The sequence below is a fragment of the Stegostoma tigrinum genome, chromosome 8, assembly GCF_030684315.1.
Source record: "Stegostoma tigrinum isolate sSteTig4 chromosome 8, sSteTig4.hap1, whole genome shotgun sequence".
NCBI lineage: Eukaryota > Metazoa > Chordata > Chondrichthyes > Orectolobiformes > Stegostomatidae > Stegostoma > Stegostoma tigrinum.
The window spans coordinates 968,028-990,768 of record NC_081361.1 but is presented as its reverse complement, the minus strand read 5'-3'; the positions used below and the strand labels follow the sequence as shown (position 1 = coordinate 990,768).

The following is a 22,741-nucleotide window of genomic DNA, read 5'->3' as shown; positions in this document are numbered from 1 at the left end:
TTTACTGTAATTTCCTTGTACCTTTTTTGTAAATAAATTTTCCACTGCTGCCCACCCCCTGACCATGTGCTGCTCTCTTACCAGATTAATTTTTGAATGGTATCTTTCACAGTCAGGAAATATTTTCCCAGAAAGAGAGTGTATTTTTCTTCCATTTCAGACCACCAAATTCTACAGCGTTTTTATCTGTGTCATTCATTTTGCACTTCTGCAACATTTACTGTGTGTTTCTCCTTCCACAGATACCAGCGATCGTTGCCAAAGCCCTCTTACCTGTGGGGAAGGTGATGTTTAACTTTCGTGTGCTACTGCAGTTTGTATGATAAAGGTGCTCTCACAATGCTCCATTTGAGAAGTTACAGATCATTCATCTAGCGATACTGAAGAGCTAATGGTGTATGTCCAAATCAACAAACTATTTGTATTTTTATCATGTTTTATAATTTCACAAAAATATTATCAACAAACTTTTGACGTAAGGCCATATTAGGTCAGGTGACCAAAAAGTTACCAAATCTACAGGTTTTCCTGACTCTCTCAAGGAAAGCAAACCTAAGAGGTTTATCAGGGGAATTCCAGATCACGTTTTCTGGCAACTGTAGAAACAGCCTCCAATAGTGAAGGGATGATTAAACGCATTGTTGGAGTCTGGAACTAAATGAGTTATCGAAGTCTTGAAGGTTGTGTGGTGCAGGGAGATAGGGCTCATCACAGCCAGGAATTAAATCAAGGATGAGAATTTTAAATTGTTGCTTATAAATAGGAGCCTTTGTGGGTCAGGGAGCACAGCAGTGATGGTGAACAGGTCTTGGTACAAATGAACTTGTGTGCAGCAGAATTTTAGGTATTCTTGAGGTTGCAGGGATGTTGAATGTGGGAGGCCAACTGGGAGTGAATTTGGATAGTTAAGCCGAGAGATAACACAGGAATAGATGAGAGGCTCAGCAGATGAGCTGAAACTCAGGTGTCACTGTCAGTCATTGTCACTGAAGTGGAAGTAAGTGGTTTTTGTGCCGGGCTCTGCTGTTTACCCTCACCTCACCTCAGGAATTCAGCTGTTTGTGAATTTGTGGATCAAGTCTGTAATAAGATCAGGAACCGAGTGCCCACCATGGCCCAAACTGGGTGTCACTGAGCAGGTTACTGCTGAGTAAGTGCTGCTTACGACGCTGTCGACGACGCCTTCCATCACTTTACTGATAGAGAATAGACTGCTTGAGGGGAAACTGGTCGGGTTGGATTTGCTGTGTTTTTGTGCTGAACAGACCTGGGCAGTTTCCCAAATTGTTAGTAGATGCCAGCGCTGTAGCAGGACTGAAATAGTTTGGCTTGGATGCTAGCAAGCTCGAGAGCACTAGTCATCGCTACTATTGCCAGAGTGTTGCCAGGGCCCATAACCTTTGCACTGTTCATTCATTTCTTTAATATTATGTGAAATGAATCAAATTGGATGAAAACTCACATCTCTGATGTTGGGGACCTCTGGAGAAGGCTGAGATGGATCATCCAGTTGGCACTTCTGGCTGAAGATTGCTGCAGACTTGTCTTTCGCAAGGATAGGTTGGGCTCCTGTGTCGGGTAAAGATGGGGATTTTTGGCATTCTTCCTCCAGTGAGTTGTTTAATTGTCCATCACCGTTCACGACTGGGTGTGGCAGAACTGCGGAGCTTGCATCTGATCTATTGGTTATGGGGTGGCTTAGCTCTAACTCTTGCTGCTTATGCTATTTGGCATGCAGATAGTCCTGTTTGGTGGTTTTACCAGGTTGGCACCTTATTTTTAGGTATGCCTGGTGCTGCCCTTGGCATGCCCTCCAATACTCTCCGTTCAAGCAGTGTTGGTCCCCTGGATCAATGGCAATGGCTGTCTGTAGGATATGCTGGGCCATGAGGTTACAGATTGTGCTGGAGAAGGTCTGCTACTGTTGCAGTCTCTCTCAAAGCCTCATAGATATCTGGTTTTGAGCTCCTGTGTCTGTTCCAAGTCTGTCCCTTTTAACCGAAGTTAGTGCCACCCAACGCAATGGGGGGTATTCTCAAGTTTAAGATGAGGCTTTGTCTCCACAGGACTGTGCGGTGGTTGCTGTTAACAATCCTGTCATGGACAGATGCCTCTGCAGCTGGGAAATTGGTGATGATGAGATCAGCTATATTTTCCCCGTTTGGTGCGTCAGCACCTGCTGCAGTCCCAGCCAAGCAGCTTTGTCCTTCAGGACCCGACCAGCCTGATTGGTAATCCTCCTGCAAACTTCTCCTGATGTGGACATTGAGTACATTTAGTGCTATTCACACTCGCAGTCCTTCCTCCAAGTGCTGTTCAACATGATGGAGTTTTTTGTTTCTTAAAATTCACTCTTGGGATGTGGAAATCGCTGGCTGGACCAGCGTTTATTACCTGGAAGGCAGTTAAGAGTGAAGCACATCACTGTGGGTTTGGAGTCAGATGTCATCCAGACCAGGTAAGGATGGCACATTTCCGGAAAGGACATAAGTGAACCAGATGGGTCTTTCCTGATAATTGGCAATGGTTTCATGGTCATCATTAGAATCTTAGTTCCAGATCATTATTTAATTCATGTTTCACCATCTGCCATGGCAGGATGCGAACCCAGGTCCCCAGAATGTTATCTGGGTCTCTGGATTAATAATCTAGCGATAATACTACTGCTGATTTATCAACCAAGGGAGGATGGTACATGGTAATCAGCAGGAGCCATGAGACTTCCAGGCGTCAGAGTCAATGTTGAGTACTCCCAGGTCAAATAATCTGGTCAGAATAACACTGTGCTGTCACGTCTGCTGGGACAGGGCTTCACTGAGGACAATGATAGTGGTGTGTGTCATTGTTTGCCAGGTATGTTTCCATGAGTCTGACACTGTTCCTTGACTCGTCTTTGAAGCGGCTCTCCAAATTTTGCCACTAGCCCCCAGATATTATTAAGCAGGAGTTTGGGGGGCCGACAGGGCTGATTCTGCAGTTGTCTTTCCTAGTTCCCTGGTAGATGCCAAATGGGCCACCCAGCTTCATTCCTTTGTTGAAACTTTGCAGTGATTTGCAACTGAGTGGCTTGCTGAGGTTGGCAAATTTCTTTCCCCGAAGGACATTAGATTTTTTTTTTCTCTCTGTCATCAGCAATTGTTGCCATGGCAACCAGTTGATTCTTCCAGTTTTTTTTATTGAATTCAAATTCCACCATCTGCTGAGATAGGATTTGAACCTGGACTTCTGTTGTACATTTTAACATTCTGGATAAAAGTTAGTCATCAGGTTTGTTCACTCATTTTTAAATATCACTAACACAGGCATTGTTTCTTTGCAAAACACTGTCCATCATCCTGTCTCCTCCATCCTCCCCTCCAACAGCAAGTGAAGGAGACACATGCAGTTTCTATTTCACGAAGATTGAGACAATCCAATCAGCTGCCTCTGCTGCTTCCCTCTCTTCCACAAGCCCACCAAACCAAATTGCCTGGCATGTTGCTCCTCGCTTTAGGCTTAAACTTGCATCTTTGTCCAGCTTCATGTCAAGCCTTATCAGAGCTCATCTTAACCCTTTGCCCTATTCTCACTAAACTACAAATATTCCAACTCTTATTTCTCCTCCTCCTCCTCCTCCCTGCCTCTTCCCCCATGCCAATTCACAGATATTGTTACTTGTTCTGTCTGTTTCTCTTTTCTGGTTATGTCCTTCTCACCCATTCAGTTTAAAACCAATGTTCGACCTCACCATCATTGGAAAATCCCACTCCATCTCTCTTTCCTGTCTGAAATCCATGTAGTAAATGTCCCTCAAGGATCTATCCTTGGCCCATGCTGTTTCTCACCAACATACTTCCAGGAGGTGAGATCTTCCACAAGCACTGTGTTAACTTTCACATGTATTCTACAATGTTCAGATCTAACTCGTCTCCATCACTTTGCTCCACTGTTACTCAATTATAAAACTGCTTATCATGCTTCCACTACTTGATTAGCTGAAATTTCCTCCAATAACACTTTGTGATAGTAAAACACATTGCCTTCAGTTATTATTACAAATTATTTTTCCTTACTATTGTACTGAATCCATCCCTCTCATTGGGAACTGTCTGAGGCTGAACTGCACCCTTCTCAATAATGCTCTCATATCTGGCCTCAAGATGAACATCTTACCGTACATTTCAATCACAAATGCCAGAAATTTCAATCTCTAAAATGCTCCTTCTCTCCACCTCACTCCAGCTCATTCGCGACTGAAACCCCCTTACCCACGTCTGTGTTGCCTTAAGCTTGAAAATTCCAAAAGAGAACCCTCTCTTCAATGCCTTATCAAGAATCTGTTCCCACGATGAGAAATATTCCCTCAGCATTTATCCTGTCAACTCCCTTGAGAATCCTCTATTTTTAATTAGAACATCTCTCATTCTTCCAAAAAATCTAGTTAGTATATTCCAGACCTGTTTAGTCTTAGCTTAAAACATAATCCCTCCAAACCAATGATCATCTTAGTTCATCTTCTTTGAAATGCCTCCAGTGAAGTGATATACTTGCTCGAATAAGTGGACCAAAAAAGCTGCTCACATTCTTCCAGATGTGGTCTTGCCAGCAAGTTGTATATTTGTCCTAAGACATGTATTCCAAACTCTTCTACTGCAAACACCTTGACAAAAGGATAACATCCCATGACCCTTCCCGATTACCTGTTGCAACTGTGTGCTCGCTTCATGCTTCCTGCACAATTATTCCTGAATCCCTTTTGTGTTGCAGTTTTCCACAGTTTTTACCTTTTTAAATAACACTGTTCTTCGGTCATCTCCTCAAAAAATAAACAACTTCACGTTTTCCCATATTATACTCCATTTGCCGACTTGTCGCCCATTTATCAATGTCTCCCCATAAACTCTAACCCTCATGGAACTTGACTGTTATCCCTTTTTATGAGATCCTCCCTCATTCTTCTCATCTTTTTGTTGGGAGCACTGGGCAACATGACACATACATAATTGCTGCCTTTTTAAGGGGCGTTTTTTCAAATGACTGGGAGAAGCTTCCTGCCCATTTCTCAGAATCGAGACAACTTGTTCATCAAGTTGCATTGGGCCGGAAAAGCTGATGTCTCATTGTGGCAGTGCAGCAGCACAGAAGGAAAGAAAAGGAAGCAAATCCTGCTGCCTGCATCTCACTGAATCTTGGCCATTCTTTGCCTTGTGTCAAACACCTGTTGTTCTGTTCAGTGACATGAAGCCCCAATGTGGAAATTCCTAGAAACCCAAATAGAAATCCCTCGAATCAGCTGCTGACTCCCACAAGGAATAATGTGCAGCAGGAACAATACACAGTTGTCCTCGGCCAGGAGGAGGGGATGTTGTGGATTTCTACTCTGACAGTGATGGATTTTATGAATTTGTGTTCCAGGATATTACAAGTGGACTTTCAGGTAGGAAGCTCAATAATTGTAACACCAAACTCTGACAGAATTACTCAATTCATCAGGACCTGGATATTCGCATTGTGTGTGAGTATTGTGTTCCTGCTCATTCCCATTTGCCATGTAAAATTTCTCTCTTATTACTCCATTCTCTCAATAGATCTTTCCTACAACTTTCAATATATGTCCTGTAGTCCTTTTTATGGCCAGTTGAGTGTACGTTTTACCATTCTAATGTTTATCTTTTGTAAACACCTCCTATCAAAGGTCCCCTCAAAATCCTTTGTTACAAGGAGATCAATCTCAGTTTCCCCAAGCACCTGATTACCGAATGACAGTTTGCTTCTTGTGTGTAAGGCACTCATCCACTTTTCACTTCCACTTCCCTGCATGAGTACAGCCCCAACAATATTAAAGGAAGTTAACATCCTCCAGATGAAGCAGTGTCAGAGTGGTGTCCCATCCACCACATTCAACATTCCCCTCTACACCACTGAGGCAAAGTGGCATCACTGTGCCTAAGGTGAAGTCACCATTATCCTAACTGACCATAGGGCTGGTTTAACCTGAAGATTACCACACCCCAGGCAAGAGGAGAGGTTGTGAAGGAGAGTCCATCTATTGTCGATGGATATTCTCAATATGTACCAGCAATACCTAAGTCACATGAAATTATAACTTTTAAAAAAAACCCTATCCATGCAACTAAAAACCCTCTTCCTACAAACCATTCTGTAAAATCTCCTCTGCCCCATGTCAGGGACCCTCCCGTCCTTCACGGTGTGTGGTGGGGGGGGGGGGGGGATCTTTGGTTTGCACAGACTCAGCTCGTCTCTGTTCCTGTCTGTGATGTCATCATGCTGTGACAATGGCACTGAGCCTCACTGTCTGTGAGGGTGGTAGGCACCGAGATCCTCATAGCGTTTAAGGCATATTTAGATGCCCACTTGTGATGCCAGTGCAGACAGGTCTATAGGCCAAGTGCTGGAAAATTAGATTAGAATAGTTAGGGTGTGGTTTTTAACCAGCCCAGGCTGGATGGGCCACAAAGCCTTTTTCTGTACTGTAGACCTCCGAGACTCTTCACATAGGAAGATGCCCAGCAATATTTCAAGTTATTTCAGAAAATGAGATATTAGAATAAATGACTCATGATTGGTCAGTGTTTTCGGGAGAAAAGTGAGGTATAGAGGTAAAGCGGTTGACTTCAATTCTGGGGCCTGAAGCCCAGGAAATTGAAAGTACCGCCATCATGTGGATGAATAAAAATAAGGATTGTATTAGAGGAAAGAAATATCGTTCTTGTATCATTGATCTGTGAGGCTGGATGATATGTGAGACAAGAAGGGTTCTGAGACTGGAGAAGACTACAAAAATAGAGAAAAGTGAGCTTGGAGGAGATTACAGAAATGGGGAAGATTGTGAGGCTGGAGGAGACCAGACAAAGGGAAGTTTGTGACGGTGAAGACAATTATAGAGCTAAAGAAGTTTGTGGGCTGGAGGAGATGACAGATAAGGTGGTCTGTGAGACTGGAGGAATCTAGATAGATGGTGTGAGTTGAGGCTGGAGGGGGATTCCACAGATGTGAAGGGTGTTGAGGCTCGAGAATGATGCCTGCAACAATGCAGGTAGCGAGGCTTGAGGGCATGATCTGGAGGGTAGCGAGGTCTGAGGTATGATTCCTGCAGTAAGGAGGGTAGTGAGGCTCCAGGGTGGATTATTATCATAACAGCACAGTGGTGTACTTACAGCAGATGGAGTGCAGCAGTAATAGAAAGTACCACTTTCTCCAAATCGAATAAAAGTGGAAATCAATATTTGCCTGTGCAGCAAAGGCCATGTCCCATAAGTAAATTAAAATTGATGTGTCTCTGGTTTGGAGAGAGTGAACAGAAGCTCAGGTAATTCTCCATTGTAGCAATGTTTGGTAACTGTGGAGTACAACATTCAGATAATTGGCAAAAAATGCAGAGTGAAAATGTGAAGAGTGTTTGACTCCGCAAGTTCCCAGGATCTGGAACAGTCTGAATGGCAGCTGGATGCAGATTTAGCAGTTATTCTCAAGAGAGTTGGGATTTAACTTTTCAAGGAATGATGGGCAAATGGTGGGGGAATTGTTTCAGTTTTGCAGCACCTCCCAGAGTGAGAGTGAAGCCTTTGATATGATTCCACATGGTAGACTGATGCGTAAAGTTAGATCACCTGTGATTCAGGAAGACCTTGCTAATTGGAAGCGGAATTGGCTCAGTTGGAGGAGAGACCGTGGTGATGGAGGATTTTTCAGTGGAGTTCTGTGACCAGCATGTTCCACAGCATTTGGCACAGGGTCCACTTTTGTTTCTCATTTATATTAATGATTTGGATGAGATTTAAGGGACAAGATTAGTAAGTTTGCAGATGATACTAGAATTAGTGGTATGAAATGTTGGTATAGTGGTCAGTGAAGGTTATCGAAGATGACAGCAAGATCTTGATCAATTATGTCAATGGGTTGAGGAGTGGAGGATGAAGTTCAATTTGAATAAATGTGAGACATTGTATTTCAGTAAAATGACCAGGGTAGGACTTGCACAATTGATGGTTGCACCCAGGGTAGTGTTGTGGAACAGAGAAATGCTGAGATTCAAGTGCATAATTCTTTGAAGTTGATGTAGACAGAGTGATTAATAAGTTGTTTAGCTCACTTGCTTTCATTGCTCAGACCTTAGAGTCTCAGAGTTGGGATGTTATGTTGAGGTTGTACAGGACATTGTTTTGGCTTCATTTGAGGTATTGTGTGCAGCTCCGGTCGCCCTGTTACAGGAAGGATATTATTATTAAACTGGAGACAGTTCAGAATAGACTTGCTGGGATGTTGCCAGGAATGGAGGGCTTGATTATCAAATAGACGGCCAAAGCTGGCACTTTTCTCACTGCAGCATAATGGGTTAACGAGTGGCCTTAGAGGTTCATAAAATCATGAGGGCACAGATTATGCAAATAGCAAGGGTTTATTCCCAAGGTTGGCTGATTTCAAGACAAGCGGACATGTGTGTAAGGTGAGAGGAGAAAGACATATTTAAAAAGACATGAGGGAAACTTTTATTTTTACGGAGTTGTCCATGTGTGGAACAAACTTTCAGAGGAAGTTGCAGATACAGGTACAGTCACGTTGTTTAAAAGACATTTGAATTAGGACATAGACAAGAGAGGTTTAGAGGAGTATATGCCAGATGCAGGCAGATGTGATCAGTTTAAAATAAAACTTATTTATTTAATATACATTTCAAAATTCTAAATTGGAGTAAGGCCAACTTTGACATTGTTGGGCAAGAACTTGCAAAAGATGATCGAGAGATGTAATATGCAGGTCAAGGAATGCTTGGAAAGTGGTAGGTCTTCAAAACTAAAATAAGGAGAGCCCAGACACAATATGTTGCTGTTCATGTGAAGGGCAAGGCTGGTAAATGTAGGGGATACTGGCTGACTGGAGAAATTGAGGCTGTGGTCAAGAAAAAGGCGGCAGCACATGTTGGGTATTGACAGCAGGAATTGGGTCAATCCCTCGAAGTACAAGGGCAGTAGGAGTATAGTCGAGAAATCAGGACGGCAAAAAGGAGACATGAGCTATCTTTGGCAAATCAAGTTAAGGGGAATCCCAAGAGATTCTGAAACTTCATTTGGGACAAAAAAGCAACTAGGGAGAAAATAGGGCCCCTTTAAAGATCAACGAGGCTGTCTGTGTGGAACTGCAGGCTGAGATAGTGAATGAGTATTTCACATTAGTATTTACTGCAGAGAAGGATATGGAAGCTAGAGAACATGGAGACATAAATAATGAGTCGTGAAAAGTGTCTATATTACAGAGATCTAGGTGCTGGATGTCTTAAAATGCATAAAGGTGGATAGGTTCCTGGCACCTGATCAGGTGTTACCCACAAACTCTGGGAGAAGCTGGGGAAATAATTGCTGGCCCCTTGCTGAGGTATTTGTATCACTGACACTAGTGAAGTGCCAGAAGGCCGGGTGGCTAATGTGGTGCCATTCTTTAAGGAAAAGCCACGGGACCATCGACCGTTGAGCCTGATGTCAGTGGTGGGTAAGCTGCTGGTGGGGATTCTGAGGGATAGGATTTGCATGTGTTTAGAGAAGAAAAGACTGATTAGGGATAGTCAACATGGCTTTGTGAGTAGGAAATCTTGTCTCACTTAATTGATTGAGTTTTTTGAAGAAGTGACAAAGAAGATTGAAGAAGGCAAAGCAGTGGACATTGTCTATTATGGACTTCAGCAAGGCATTCACCAAAGCTCCACATGACAGATTGGTTAGCAAGATTAGATCAAATGGAACCCAGGGAGAGTTAGCTATTTGAAACAAAATTGGCTTGAAGGTAGGAGACAAGATTATGGTCAGCCGGGGGGGAGCGGATTCAGTCTAGATGACTATGAACAGCAGTGTGCTGCAAGGATCGGTGCTGGGTCCTCTGCTTTTTTAATCATTGATGCAGATCATGTGGAATGAATATTGGAGGAATGGTTAGGAAGTTTGCAGATGACACTAAAATTGTTGTTGTAGTAGACAGCAAAGGCGTTTACTTCCCAAGCACAATGGGAACATAATCACATGGGTTGATGGGCCAAGGAGTGATAGAAATAAGTTTAGTTCAGCTAAATGTGAGCGATTGCATTATGGTAATGAAAATCAGCGCAGGATTAAACAGTTAATGATGAGGCCCTGGGGACTGTTATGCAACAGGGACTCCTTGGGGTGCATGTGCACAGTTCCTTGAAGGTGGATTGCAGGTACAGAAGGTAGTGAAGATGATATTTGCTCTGCTTGCATTTATTGGTCAGTGCATTGAGTGTAGGAGTTGGGAGGTCAATGTTATAGGCTGAACAAGGCATTGATGATGCTGCTTTTGGAATACTGTGTTCAGCTCTGGTCTCCCTGCTATAGGAGTGATGCTGTTGAACTTGGCAGGGTGCAGAAAAGATTTACAAGGATGTTGCAAGAGGTGGAAGTTTTGAGCTGTAGGGAGAAGTTGAATATGCTGGGTTTATTTTCCCTGGAGCATTGAAGGCTGACTGGTGGCCTTAGAGGTTGTTAAAATTATGGTGCGCGTAGGGTGAATGGCCAAGATTGTTTTCCCAGGTTAGGGGAGACTAGAACTAATAACCTTGGCTTAAGCTGAGAGGGAAAGTCTTAAAAGGGAACCAAAAGAACTGCAGATGCCTTAAATCTTAAAAAAAAAACAAATTTGCTGGAAAAGCTCAGCAGGTTTGGCAGCATCTGTGGAGGAGAGAAGAGTTTCGGGTTCTGAGGAAGGGTCACCGGTCCTGAAATGTTAACTTTTTTTTCTTCCTTAACAGATGCTACAGGCCTGCTGAGCTTTTCCAGTGAATTTGTTTTTTTTTAAAAGGGAAAGTGGGTGGTGCCTGTGTAGAATGAGCTGCCAGAGGAACTGGTGGAAGCTGGTACAGTTACCCATCCGGATACCTTTTAAATGTTGTATGTGAATAGGAAGGGTGTAGCAGAATATAGGTCAAATGCTTGCAAATGGGATTAGATTAATTTGGGATATCTAGTCAGCGTGGACAACTGGGACCAAAGGGATTGTTTTGTGCTGTACAACGCTGACGAAGCATTTTTTGTTTTCATTTCAGATTTCCACAGTTTTACTTCTGCACTATTCTTAGTCTTTCAGAGGGATCGAAAGGTTGTGTTCCAGATCTATACAATGACTGTCCTTCCTCGCTGGCTCCCCCACCTCTCTCTTTTGGTAGTTTTATGCAAACACTGACTGGATCCCTTACCTGGAGGATATTTATGAATGAATTTGTTCTAATGGTGATCCAGCATTTTCCCCAAGTATCGCTCCACACATGCCCAGAGAATTTCTCAGTTTCACAATCTGTGTCCTTCTGGTTTCTTACTCGCTACACTTAACTTTCTGTTTGAAAGTATAGTCTGCAGTTGGAGAATTTAAACAGGTCCACATCCAGGTCTGACGGTCACTTTGTTTATCACAACCCAATTATCTCAGGATTTTGAACAATGAAGGAAAAAGCAGCACTCACATTGGGGAGAAATGCACATGGTGTGTGTGTTGAAGAGTCTGTGAAGATTCATCTGAAATGTCCGAACACCAGTGCAGTGACACTGGGAGACAGTGTGGAAATGTGCAGATTGCAGGAAGGAATTTCTTCATCCATCCCAGCTAGAAACTGACCACCAGAGTCACACTGGAGAGAGACCATTGACCTGTTCTGCATGAGGGAAAGGCTTTGCTGATTCGAATTCCCCGCTGATACACCAGCGAGTTCACTCTGGGGAGATACCTTTCATGAGTTCTGAGTGTGGGAAGGGATTCATTGTCATCCAAACTGTTAACACACCAGTGAGTTCACAGACAACCACAGTTGAAGAACTTTGCTGTCACTCTCACTATCAAATGAACCATGGTTTTGGGCTGTTTGTACAGATGTTACCGATCCCTGCTCAATTAAAGGTGCTGGTATTGTGAATAAAATGTCACACTAACAGTTGTGTAAGGTAGAGCTTGGAAATAGTCACGTTGTCACAACACGTCGACACATTCGCACTGACTAAAGACTATCCACCTGCACGATATGTGAAAAGGGATTTCCTGGTTCATCAGGACTGGTTAACTACCAGCAAATTTCTGAATAAGTTGATTGGTTTGAATATAGCTAACAGTAGAATCAAAAATAGTATCAGTGATAATGGGAACTGCAGATGCTGGAGAATCCAAGATAACAATATGTGGAGCTGGATGAACACAGCAGTCCAAGCAGCATCTCAGGAGCACAAAAGCTGACTTTTCGGGCCTAGAGAAGGTTCAAGGCCTGAAACGTCAGCTTTTGTGCTCCTGAGATGCTGCTTGACCTGTTGTGTTCATCCAGCTCCACACATTGTTCATAGTAGATTCAAAAACCATGTGTTTTGGGCTTGTTGCTGGAGATCATAGAATCCCTCCAGTGTGGGAGCAGACCATTTAGCCCATCATGTCCATACTGACCTGACAAAGAGTGTCTTACCCAGACACTGTCTGCGTGAGTTTCCTCCAGATGCTCTGGTTTCCTCCCACAGTCCAAAACTGTGCAAATTATGTAGATTGACTATGCTAAATTGCCCATAGTATCTTGTGTGCAAAATGCAGGCATGGGGTAGGGTGTGAGACTGGGTGGGATGCTCTTTGCAGGGTTGATATTGACTGAATGGCCATCTTCCACACTAGGAATTCTGTGATGATCTCGATGGCCCTTTATTTGTTCTATAAGTCTGCACACCTTTACAATGACGGATTCTGTTGCTCTCCACAGACATTTGTTTATTGGAAACAATGTAATCTTTCATTTTGTGGATTAAAAATCAAAGGAAAGTTTTAAATCCAAACATAGGTTTGGGATGAGTCATGTCCTATAATCCCTGATTGCATTTTCCCTGTCGGCTATGAAACCTGGTGACCGCTGTGACTCTGCCTGGGGGCATTGCAGTCTCTTCAGCTCTTTACCTGGTGTCCATAGCAGCGATGGATCTCATGATGGAAACATAAACCAAGACGTTGTATGATTTCTAGTATATATTTTCTATTTAGTCTTCTGTCCATCACTTCCCTAGAGGCTGAGATACTGATCTGGGGACCTAGGTGTGAATCCATCTGGAAATAAGAATTTGATGATGACTGTGAATCCATTGTCTTTGTTGGGAAAAACCCATCTGTTCACCGATGGCCTTTAGGGAAGGAAACTGCCATTCTTATCCAGTGATGTGATCATCCCATTGTTGAATTTTTTTTAAAAATGTAAAAAAAAACTCCTGCAAATACGTTTAACTCTGTCTTAATTTATTTGACAGCTGATGGTTCAAACTGCTTGATGGTCACTTTCTCTTTTGATCAAGTTGTGGCCATTTCGTGGTTGAAAACGTAGTAATTCTCGTACAAATAGTGCATGCTCTGACATGCCACTTATGAACCAGACATCCACGTTGACCATATCCTGAGGCTGTGTACCATGAAAGCGAAATTTTTCACCATCTTATCTACTTGTGCTGCTGTTTCAGGGAGCTATGGACTTGAACCTCCCAAACTCCCGAAAACCTTGAGCATTTCATCAAACTGACTTCCAATGGCAGGAATGGACAGGGTCAGCTTGGATTGATGAACATAATTCAGGCTCAACAAGTGTATTGCAGCATTTTGAGAATGTAATTAGTAGTGAGTGTGGCCACCTCTCTGTACTGTAGTGATACAGATTCCCTGATCCTGATTGCCCCAATGGCTGACTGACACTGTCAAAGTCCCTGGGCTGATATCAAATGATTCCTTGGACATGCTGTGTCAGGATCCCCTGACTGAATCCTGTCTCCCTTGCCCTGACTGAGAACTGTTTCCCTGAGACTTGTAGACGTGACCATTTGGTTGAAAAAAATGCATTAGTTGCCACAGCTGCTGACCAGCCCTTGACTGACTGCTGGTAATAACGATGCTAAGCTGCCTGACTTATGCCTGTGATAAGCAACCAGGCAAGACAGGAGCACTGTGGGACATTAGGTTCTAGTTGAGACATCAAAGTGCAAAAATGCCAGGGAAAGGCAGAGGTATTGTGCCAGGCCCTGAGCAGAACATGCCTCAGGTGCTGAAAAGCATGTCGAGTTCTGACAGCAACAATGTACTTTGTGGGCAGGCAATTCTGCATCTTGATATAGCATTTTTATTTCACTCTGGCTCATTTTGCTAGATCCGCAAATATCTATTGGTCTGGCTAATGTGAGAAATGGCTTTTGGCGTAATCTGCCACTGACTTGGTCATTCACAGTTGTGTCCCACATCAGTGAGTCAGTAATCTGATTAAACTCACAGGCCTCGACTTGCGAAAAATAAAGCAGCCACATGCACATCTGTTTGATTGGTTGCTTTTGCACTCAAATGAAAAATGTGCGTTGTATACACCATATGCTTTCCTGGCTCACAGTGTTCCCAAAATCTCTCGTTCAATACATCCAAGTCATCATAATCAAATTCAAAGCTAGTGAATACTTCGATAGCATTTCAGAAAAAAATGCTAATTTGTAATGAGGTAGTGTTGGCAGGTGATTTTCATTTACTTCTGATGCCATGTGAGAGTATTCAGGGATGGTGTTGGTGGGAAGGTGCAGCATGTACCAGGGATGAGGCAATAATATTCAGAGCAAGTGCTGAACATGCAGAAAAGGAGAGATTAACGTTTACCTTGGAACAAGCATATTTAGAGAAAGTTGGGTGAAAGTACTGAGAGAAAGCATTTCAGTGGCACGGTGGCTCAGTGGTTAGCACTGCTGCCTCACAGCACTCAGACCCGGGTTCGATTCCAGCCTTGGGCGACTGCCTGTGTAGAGTTTGCACATTCTCCCCATGTCTGTGTGAGTTTCCTCCCACAGTCCAAAGATGTGCAGGTTAGGTGGATTGGCTGTGCTAAATTGCCTGTTGTATTCAGGGAGGGGTACATTAGGAGGGTTATAGATCTGGCTGGGATGCTGTGAGGTTTGGTGTGGACTTGTTGGGCTGAAGGGCCTGTTTCCACACTGTAGGAATTCCATGATTATGGTTCCAGAACATTGAGCATATCCCAGCATATAGTTCTTCAAGGATTGTAGGAACTTCAAATGCTGGAGAATCTGAGATAACAAGGTGTTTAGACCTCGGATTTTTCACGTTTTGATCAGTCTGCTTTTAAAATTGGTTTAATAAGACTTCATCATTCCTGGGAACACTGCAATACCACAATAATGCATGGAGAAAGCTCGTATTCCAACCCCCTGCTCCAAAAATCAGTTTAATATAGGGTCCTTAGGCAAAGGACATATCAGATATTAAAGCTGATACGGACAAATGCTTTTTCTGTGGTGTTATCTTCACACCAAAACCACTAAAAGCAAGGCCATGTTTCCACACATGAGATAGCCACCAACTGTGAACACTTGGTATAATAAACACTTGATCCTATTTTCCACCAGCCTGACTGTGTGCAAAGACTTGTAAATCACTGCTGACAGTTTTTACTGTTGTGCCCAAACTCCTGGGCTTCTTAACCAGGGCAAAGAAGTCAGTTTGCACCAGTGCTTTTTCATCACTTTTCTAGAAAACATCTTCGTAGTGAATGTAGATCATCGAAAATGTACCAATCAGATGAGGTAGGGCAGAGCGGACGTCACCAACAAGCCTCATCAACCAGCTCCATGACTAGCAGCGGGTCAGTGAGATTGCAGCAACAATCGGCAGAGAACGGCACGCTCAGAGAATGTCCCAGCACAGAGGAAGGTGCTTCAGCCTGTCACTCTCTGCATCAGCTGTCTGTACGGGTAACTTCACCAGTCCTTCCCGATGCCCTGTAAATCTCTCATCATTCAACTCTCTCCTGAGGGCCATGAATAATTCTGCTTCCAGCGCCCTCTCAGGCAGTGCACAGCCGGCAGGAACCACTCGTTGAAGATGGTGGGTCCACCTCCCTTGATAAATGTGACTCTTTGTTCCAAAAAAAAGGTGAATCACTATCCCCTCCCTCCAAATCCATCCCACCCCGTCTGTTTCTTTGGAATGTGTAACTGCCTGCAGTGTCAATGTGCCTGCAGTTGCTAAAAGGGTCTGATTTTTGTGCCATTCTATTCTGTGCACTAAGCAAACTGAACTGTTAGCAATGCATAAAAATGCCTGCCTCTTCCCAAATCAAATCAAATACTTGAAACAAATTCTAATTCTGATCAAGTAATATCCCTGTCAGGAACTACTGGGTCACAGTTACAAACAGAATTTCTTAGATTAATCCATCTGACCTGGAATATATGAACTCTGGTCCCCAAACCACTCCAACATCCCTAACGTCACTCCCCGCCCTTCATGGAAATGAGCAGCGTGATGCTGCTGGATATTAAGTTCAGTACCTTGAAAAGTCACAAATGGTTTGGTTTCGACTCCAAACATTCCAATTAAAATCTGGTAATTTAGAATTGCAAATTAAGATCCAAGAGCTGCAGAGATATAAAGGATGGAAACAGACTGATTGCTGCAACTTGTCTATTCGAACCAGATATCCTAAGTTATTTTAGCCCCATTTGCCAACATTTGGCCCCTATCCCTCTGTCCCCTTCCTATTCATTTACCAATCCTGATGCTGTTTAAGAGCTGGGATTGTACCACCTCCTCCATACATGCAGCATTCTCTACATGTAAAACTGTCCCTCAGGTCCCTTTTAAACCTTTCGCCTGTCAACTTAAACCATGCTCTCAGGTTTGGATTCCTTTCCTTGAGAAAAAGATATTGACAATTCACCCCATCCAAGCCCCTCATGATTTTATAAACCTCTGTAAGGTCACGCCTCAGCCTATGACGTTACAGGGAATCAGCTCCGGCCTATTCAGCCACCTCTTCCTGTTGCTCAAACTATTCAATCCAAGCACCACTCTTGTAAATGTTTTTTTTTCCTGAAACCTTTCAGTTAAACAATTTTCCTGTAGCAGGGATATTATAACTGAATGCAGTATTCAAAATGTGGCAATGTTCTGTACACCTGCATTATAACGTCCAAACTCCGATACTCAATACATTGATCAATAAAAGCAAGCATGCCAAATGCCTTCTTCACCACCCTGTCTAACTGTGGCTCCGCTTTCAAGGAATTTTGCATCTGCACCCCAATGTCTCTGTTTGGTGACACTCCCCAAGGCCTTACCATTAACTTGTAAGTCCTGCCCTAGTTTGCCTTACCAAATCGCATCACATCACATTTATCTGAACTCTATCTGTCACTCATAGGCCCATCTGATCAAGGTCCCGTTGTACTCTGAGATAACATTCTTCACTATCCACAACAACATGAATTTTGGGGCCATCGGCAAACTTACTAACCATTCCTCCTATGCTTCCATCTAAATCATTTATATAAAGTTATGGCTAAGCAGTGTCCCAGCACTGATTCTTGTGACACACCACAGGTCACAGGTCTCCAGTCTGAAATACAATACTCCGCCATCACTCTGTGCCTCCTGCCTTCAAGCCAGTCTTGGATCCAAACCATTAGCTTCCACTGGATTCCATGTGATCTAACCAGTCTACCATGAGGAACCTTTTCAAACACCTTTCCAAAGTGCATCCAAACAATGTTTACCCTCTCTGTCTTCACCAACCTTCTTTGTCACCTCTGCAAAATCCTCATGTTAGTGGGACATGATTTACATCACACCAACACCAGAGTCAGATGACTGGGAACAGTATGTGAAGCAAAATGTGTACATGAGATAACAAAATGTGGAGCTGGATGAATACAGCAGGCCAAACAGCCCACAGCCTCCACAGCCAGCAGCCCCAGAGGAGACAGCCACGCTGAGCCCTGCCGAATTTTCACCATCCCCCAGATCTCCCACTGACTGAGGTCAAATGGTTAGTCCTCAGTAAGGGGCTCACCTTTGTCCTCATTCACCCACACATCCATGAATGGCAGTCACCTTAGGACATTGAGCAGTTTTTCTGCCACCTTTGCCTCTCCAGCTATCTTCTCCTCTATCCATCTTTGATCCGCTACTCCCTCGCTCCCTATTTATATCAGAACCCTCTCCCCATTCCGCTTTTCTGATGAAGGGTCTAAGCCCGAAACGTCAGCTTTTGTGCTCCTAAGATGTTGCTTCGCCTGCTGTGTTCATCCAGCTCCACACTTTGTTATCTCGGATTCTCCAGCATCTGCAGTTCCTATTATCTCTGATACAAAATGTGTACATTACTGGTTGAAAATAATGAAATAATTTCATTGTCTTCAACTTTAAAATCAAATGCTGGAGTCTGCAGCTCGAAAGATATCAGAACCACTGGGGTCAGAGGAAACCCACAGTTCATGAAATGCCCAGGATTCCGGGTGATGTCACTGAGCAATTGCCCGTGTGTGATAACATCACCCACTTGAACACAGAGCATTCGGGTCTGCACAAACAGGTGGTGTGCACAAAGGATGTGAGGGTCTGTGGAGTGATTGAAAGGAGATTGATCAGAATGATTCAGGAACTGAGGGATATTAATTGTAAGGTCAGGTTGGTGAAACTGAAGATGTTCTGCACAAAGCGAAGGAGACTGATTAATTTTGACAAAAATGTCTCGGTCTATGATACTCCCAAACATCCCAGATGTCGTCTTTTTTCAAAAACCGCAACTTCCCCTCCACAGTGATCAAAAATACCCTCGACCATGTCTCCCGCATTTCCCGCAACTCATCCCTCACACCACCTATTCGCAATAATAACCAAAATTGAATACCCATTATCCTTACATACTACATGACCAACCTCCAAATCCAACGCATCATCCTCCGCCATTTCCGCCATCTGCAATCCGACCCCACCACCAAAGACATTTTTCAGTTCTTACCCTTATCTGCTTTCCGGAAGGACCACTCTCTCTGTGACTCCCTTGTCCACTCCACACTCCCCTCCAGCCCCACCACCCCGGGCATGTTTCCCTGCAACTGAAGCAAGTGCCATGCCTGCCCCTATATCTCCCCCTTCACCCCCATCCCAGGCCCGAGGAAGACTTTTCACATCAAACAGATGTTCACCTGCACATCTGTCAATGTTATACACTGTATCCGCTGTTCCCGTTGTGGCCTCCTCTACATTGAGGAAACTATACGGAGGCTTGGGGACCGCTTTGTGGAACACCTATCCTCTGTTCGCAACAAACAACTACACCTCCCAGTTGCGAACCATTTCAATTTCCAACCCCCCCAACTCCTCGGATGGCATGTCCATCCTGGGCCTCCTGCATTGCCACAATGATGCCACCCGAAAGATGCAGGAACAGCATCTCATATTTCGCTTGGGAACCCTGCAGCCCAAGGGTATCAATGTGGATTTCACAAGCTTCAAAATCTCCCTTCCCTCGACCACATGCCAAAACCAGCCCAGCTAGTCCCTGCCTCCCTAACCATTCCTCCCTTCTCAAGCCCCACCCCCATCCCCTATCCACTATCCTCACGCAACACCCTCCCGACCTATCCATCCTCCCTGGACTGACCTATCTCCCCTTAACTCCACACCTACATTCACCTTCACTGGTTTGAACCCCAACTCTTTGACCTGTCTGTCTCCTTTCACCCCATCTTCTCCTTTATCCATCTTCTATCCGCCTCCCTGTCTCCCTATTTATTTCAGAATCCCCTTCCTCTCACCCATTTTTGAATAAGGGTCCCGACCTGAAACGTCAAAATTTCCTGCTCCCCTGAATCTGCTTGGCCTGCTGTGTTCATCCAGCTTCACACCGTGTTATCTCGGATGCTTGGAGACTGCTTTGTGGAGCACCTACACTACCCCCTCTCTGACCAACCCCCACGCCCGCTTCCCACCTACACTAACCTCACCTCTACTAGTCTCATTCCTGCCTCCTCGACCTGTCCGTCTTCCCTCCCACTACTCGCCCCTCCCTCCTCACTGACCAACCCCCGTCAAATCTCCCTACCTACACTCACCTTTACTGGATTCATCCCCAACTCCTTGACCTGTCCATCCTCTCTGCTCCACTATCTACCTTCTATCACTGCCTCCCCCTCTCTCTATTTCAGAGCTCTGTTCCCCTACTTCTTTTCTGAAGAAGGGTCCAGACCTGAAACATCAACTTTCCTGCTCCTCTGATGCTGCCTGGCCTGCTGTGTTCATCCAACACCACAGCTTGTTATCTTAGCCTTCAGCATCAGCAGTTCCTGCTGCCCCCATCACCATTCATGACTGGTTGTAGCAGGATAGTTGCAATCCTTCCACTCTGTCTGTAATGCGTTAGTTCTGCTGTTTGTAATGCAAGCAGTTGAATGCAGTAGCTATAATGGGTTGGCATCAGTTTCAGGCACGCATGGTTCTGACCCCGGCATGTTTGCCTGCACTCGTCACTGAACCATTGATCAGCTTCATGGGAATCATAGACTGAGGGATTATCCGGGACAAAGAGTCACAGATTCTGATGGAATACAATTCTGCTTCTGCTGCTGCTGCTGTGGTTTCCATCATGACATGGATGCCCAGTTTTGAGCTGCAATAAGTGCAATGTAATGTTCCCCAGTTCAGACTGAGACCCCATTGCCCTTGTTCGCAGTGACCTACTCTGTTTTCTGATGTGGTAACACTTACATTTTAATATTCTCATTCTACTGACAGTCTCTCCATGGTGTCACATCTCCAACTTGTCACATTGCTCAAAACCCTTTAACATATTCATCTGAACCTTTTCCTTTCCAGTAGGAACATCTTTGGGTGGCACAGTGGCTCAGTGGTTAACACTGCTGCCTCACAGCCCCTGTGATGTCGGCTCAATTCTACCCTCAGGTGACTGTGTGGAGTTTGCATGTTCTCCCGTGTTTGTGTGGGTTTCCTCCAGGTGGTCCACTTTCCACCCACAGAACTAAGCTGTGCAGGCTCGGTGAATTGCCCATGCTAAAGTGCCCATTGTGTGGATTAGGTGAGTAATAGGAGGCTGGGTCTGGATGGCATGCTGTGAGAGTCGGTGTGGATTTGTTAGGCTGGTGGGCTTGTTTCCACACTGTAGGAAGGTTTTTAAAGTGAATGTTTCTCTCCCTGACCATGATTAAGAGCTCTGTACTGTCAGTGAGGCTAGAGTTGTGTAGTTTCAGAACCAAGTAATTTTTTCACCTTGCACTGTCACTCAATTCTCAGTGTTTGGTGATCCATGTTGGACAGGGTGTTTGAGCAACTTTGACACACGTTTTTGAGATTTATTCAAAAACACAATTTGCTGAAGAAACTCAGCAGGTCTGGCAGCGTCTGGAGAGTGAAAGCAAAGTTAAGCTGTTGGACCCAGTGATGCCTTTTCAAAGCTCCCAGTTTCTGCAGCAATTTTTCATTTTTCAGATTTCCAGCATGCACGGCTCTTTGTTTTGTTGAAAATTCAGTCAGTGCGGATTCATTTCTGGAGAAATTCAGCAGGTCTAGATGCATCAGTGGAGACAGAGAAACAGGGTTCAGGCTTTAAGTCCAGCAAGACCCTTCTTCAGAACTGAACAGGTTCGGGAAATGGCCTTTTTAATACCTTACGAGAGGTGGAGGAGGGCTAACAGAAAACAGAGGGTGTTGGGGTGCGGTGCAAAATACAAATCAGCTTTTAATTGTGTTGAAAGAGAAGCAGATGTACAATGGGAGTAAATAAAGTTATGAATGGGGGAGATGGGTTGCCTCAACTGAATGCAATGTTAACAAGACACAAACAAGACAAGGTCACATCGTCTGTGCCATATTGTGTACATCATATCTTCATTAATAACCCTGAGTGTGTTGAGCATATGTGAACAATCTTATATGTCTCCACACATACGCTGATTAAACAGTGTATATAAAATCATTTCTCCTCCGTTCCGTTGCAACCTATCGTGTTTTGTTCACCTTGTCAGTCGCCATTCCTTCAGCCAAATTTATTCTGTCTCTTTCTCTGCATTTTGTTTTATTCCATCTTAGAAGAAGAAATTGCCTACTGGGCGATATCAAGTTCATCCTGTCCAGACTGCACAGCCACTGTCCCCTCTTCCTTACTGTTTCTTAATCAATCACATAGATATTGTCTCTGACCCTTTACTCCCAATAAGCAAAGCTATTGGAAATGTAATGTTTACTTTTGGGCTCAGGCTAAAAAAAATTGGTCAGGAAAGGCTGTATAAACTGCAAAAAAATTGTTTGCAACTTTAGAAGCAAATTATTGAAAATATTGTGTTAAAGATAAAATGTTGCCTTATTAGGGCAGTGAGAGGAAAGTTCAGCAAAACCCACATTTCCTGCCTTTCTCCAGGTTGTCGTGGCCAGAGATGTGTTTGGATTGGCAGTTGTTGTGGTGGAGGAGACTTCGGTGAAATAACAACCTCTCATTTGGCTCTCAGGAAAATGGTTACATACGTCATCACATGTGGATAACACGGCAGAATCATCGAGCCTGTGCAGAGAAAGTATCAACTTTCTCCTCTGTCTCTATCATTGTGAGAGGAATTGGAGATGGGCATTGAGTCCAATAGCAGGCAATGTCACCCAAACCAGGTATTGTTGTTACATTAAAAGTGTCAGAGTGGAAGGGGTTAACGGGAGCTGTTTGTTCAGTGACTCGAATTAATGTCAGTCTCCATGGATACTAACTGTGTCACTGGAGGGTTTCCCTCTTCTATTAATAAGGGGTTTCTCCCAATGCGTTATCCCACAGTATCTGTGGCTGTGGCATAATCAACGCAATTGGGATCAGCAGCTCCAGAGAGAGGGAGAGATCAGAATCTGTGAACAGCAGATTGGGATGTTCCAAATTATGGATCAGAATCTCAGAACCACAGCC

General features: G+C 44.1%; 1 long non-coding RNA gene and 1 other non-coding gene across 2 annotated transcripts; one reads left to right on the top strand and one right to left on the bottom strand.

Annotated features, from left to right (window-relative positions):
• Nucleotides 1-284: 284 nt before the first annotated feature.
• LOC132209875 (uncharacterized) lies at nucleotides 285-11,927 on the top strand. Its single transcript, XR_009446013.1, has 3 exons — nucleotides 285-396; nucleotides 5,395-5,494; nucleotides 11,051-11,927. It is a non-coding gene; the product is annotated as an uncharacterized LOC132209875 (long non-coding RNA).
• A 3,208-nt stretch (nucleotides 11,928-15,135) lies between these two features.
• On the bottom strand, nucleotides 15,136-15,327 carry LOC132209931 (U2 spliceosomal RNA). The gene has a single exon (XR_009446110.1). It is a non-coding gene; the product is annotated as a U2 spliceosomal RNA (small nuclear RNA).
• Nucleotides 15,328-22,741: the final 7,414 nt, after the last annotated feature.